This window comes from Lygodium microphyllum, chromosome 1, assembly GCF_053477565.2.
Source record: "Lygodium microphyllum isolate KBCC chromosome 1, Lygodium_microphyllum_v1.1.10, whole genome shotgun sequence".
NCBI classification, from domain to species: Eukaryota; Viridiplantae; Streptophyta; class Polypodiopsida; order Schizaeales; family Lygodiaceae; genus Lygodium; species Lygodium microphyllum.
The window spans coordinates 73726665-73729749 of record NC_141135.1 but is presented as its reverse complement, the minus strand read 5'-3'; the positions used below and the strand labels follow the sequence as shown (position 1 = coordinate 73729749).

At 44.7% G+C, this 3085-nt stretch overlaps 1 pseudogene; it reads left to right on the top strand.

Annotated features, from left to right (window-relative positions):
• The first annotated feature begins 1400 nt into the window (after positions 1 to 1400).
• LOC148041263 (uncharacterized) lies at positions 1401 to 2525 on the top strand (annotated as a pseudogene).
• Positions 2526 to 3085: the final 560 nt, after the last annotated feature.

Genomic DNA, 3085 nt, shown 5'->3' with positions numbered 1-3085 from the left:
TATAATTTTTCTGACTATCAAACGGGAATTCTGGAGATACCCGGCAGTGTAGGACTTGAAGAAGGATGCCCAAAATTTTTCACTGGCCAAATCCGATGCCTGACGTGGGAGATAGACTGGAAAGGAGGGCCAAGACCGAATGGCCAAGTGGAAATGGACTTAGGAAACCCCAAAGGATGTGACCCTTAGAGGCTCCCTTCGGGGGTCCCTTCAAACTTGATTTTCGTGGGGGGGATTTTTGCATGCAGGGAAAAAACTGACGCCATGGATGGAGGAGGCGACGATTTGTGGGAGGGGGGTTGTGGAGCTTCAAAGCACCCCTCCCCCCCAATAGATTACATACATGATTTCCCTCTTCTCTACGCTCTCTATCGCCGCCTTCGGCCTCTCTAATGGCTGCCTGAAGTTGAAGATAAAAAACTAGTCTTTCTCTCTTTCAGGTGGTGGTTCATGTGGGAAGAATCAAGGAGAGAATCGAGTGGTGAACGCTTGTCCGTTGTCGTGTTGCTGCGCATCCGAGTCGTATACACCTCCATTTCTTTTGTTGTGCATTTGTGTTAATTTCCGCGTGTGATTCATTGATGTGTGATGCATTTTAATAATCCGTATCCAATGTATATATTCCCTTAGTGCATGCGCATGATTTTGGTTGGATGCATGATGTGCGTGTATTAGAAAAATATGAAAAACTGATGCCAAAGGATCTTTGTCCTGCTGCTATTTGGTCTAGCTCTATGTGCAATGACAGCCTTGGTGCAAGTGTTTTGGAGATATGCTACAAGAAGGATATTTAAAGGAGGAATCAGAGTTGCTGCAAGATATGCCTCTTGCAAATAATCTTGGTTGCTTGGATGTCAATGTTGAATTAATGCAAAAGGCATGGTGACATATTACTAGCACAGCAAGGCTTTGACAAAAATTATGCTCATGTCAGACTTTTATAAAAGTGCTGGAATGAGGAAGGTCGCTTGCCTAATTTTGACATGTGAACAAGAAAAAGAAAAACTAAAGATAGAGGAGAAAAGGAGACTAATTGGGGGAGAGAATTCGAATGGGGGAAAAAAAAGGAGAGAAAAAGCGGGAGGAAGTTACGAACAAGGGCAGAGAGAGAGCGCAATTTTTTGTTACGAAGGCCTGCAGCAGAAAGAGGAATAAAAAAACAAGAATGGGAGGATTATGATGGCGACACTATGAATCACAGATAGTCATCTGAAGCTGTGTATCATGTGACATCTCACAGATATGAAGTTCAAACTCTAGATCAAAGCACAAACAGGCAGAGAGACGAAGTAAACAATGAAGCCGGCCTCGGTCATCAGGCCAGGAGGAGTGTTTGTAGCAGAGACCCTGCTTGCATAACAGCTTAGAGAAGCTTCCCTTTCTCAGGCAGAGAACTGAGCATGACTCGTGGGTCCGCTTCCGGAGGCTCGGCTGCAGCCTTGCTCTCAATTGCACAGGCTATCGCTGCTTGTGATGGGGTTTAGATGTCATATGCCGGTGATGCTGCTGTGACTATAGGTGAAGCATTGCGGCCAAATGTGGTGGACAAAACTGCATTTTGCGGTGGCAAGTCGCTGTCAAATGTGGCGAATTCAGAGGGGAAAAGTGCACTTTGAGCTGATGAATCACTGTCTACTTCGATATCGATGCCAACGGCATTCTGAATGTCTCCGCTGAGGATAAGACGACGGGCAGAAGAATAAGATCACAATCACCAATGATAAGGGGGCGGTGAAGTCGCGAGTGACGGTTTCCCTCGAGGCATCTCCTTTCCTCAATCAGATTGTGGCACCCGGAGACGTAGTGCTGGACCTCTCCAAACTCAGCCTTGCCACACTTCGATTGGAAGGGGGCCTCCGTCAGGATAATGATCAGATTGTGGCTACCAAGGCTGGGAGACTCAAATTCATAAAACCGAACAAGCTTTGGGTGGAAGGCTCACAAAAGCGTTATATTCCAAGTGCAAATGATATTGTCATCGGGCTTGTTGTTGATCGACGTTCAGAGAGCTTTACCATTGATATTGGAGGTCCAAGCTATGGAACTCTTTCTATCTTTGCATTTGAGGGTGCCACTAGACGCAATGTACCCAGCCTTCAAGCAGGTTCAGTGTTGTACATGCGAGTTGTGAAAGCTAACTATGACATGCCGCCTGAGCTTTCATGCATTGATGCCACTGGTAAATCAACAGGCTTTGGACAGTTGAAGAATGGTTTGTTTTTTTTTAATTGTTCAACAGGACTTGCACGAGTGCTGCTGAGCAGGCCCACCTGTCCTGTACTCGATGCACTCGGCAAAAGCTTGTCTTTTGAAATTGCTGTGAGTCTGGATCAATAGTCCTTCGGTATCTACAGTAATCCTTGTTTCTAATGCCATTATAAATGCTGAGTTCTTGAGTGCTGCTCAACAGCAAGTGATGGTGCTGAAATTGCTACAAAGGGTACAATGATTTTGAACTATTGAAATGCTCGTGTTGCTGGAGATCCACCAGTTTCCTCGTGATCAAAGTAATTCATCTTCTAGAACTGGGTCTTTCCTTGGAAAGCAAATCTAAAAGAGCTCACAGTTTTTTTTATCGCATGATGCAACCAACTTCCATGTTGCAAGTATCCCAAAGGCTTTGTTTAGGCTGAAATTTCAGTAACCCAGTTCCCATTCTCAGCAATCCTCTCGACAGAGTTTTCATCTTCAAGCATGGCATACTACAGCTGAACGACCACGTGCAAGGCTTTACTTGGTGCTGTACTTGTTGGAACCAAAATTTTGAACTGTGGCTATGTTCTTGACAAGCAATATATGATCTTTGGCATCAAATTTTGAGATCTTCTTGTTAGCCTCTTTCCTTGCTATATCTTGAACTCCGTGTTCCGCAGCTCTTGCACGATCTCTTTGACACCGTCATGGTATCGGATCACTCCCAAATCGATGGAGGGCTAGAGTTGGCTGTTCGGAGGTGGGCTGAGCCTTGAATGAGGGCTGTTCTGCAGTCTCGCATCATATTTTAAAACCCACAAAGAAGAAAAAAAACGGTAACTCTATTTTACAAAGGAAATTTGTTTTTTTTATAATATTCGATTGAGCCAAT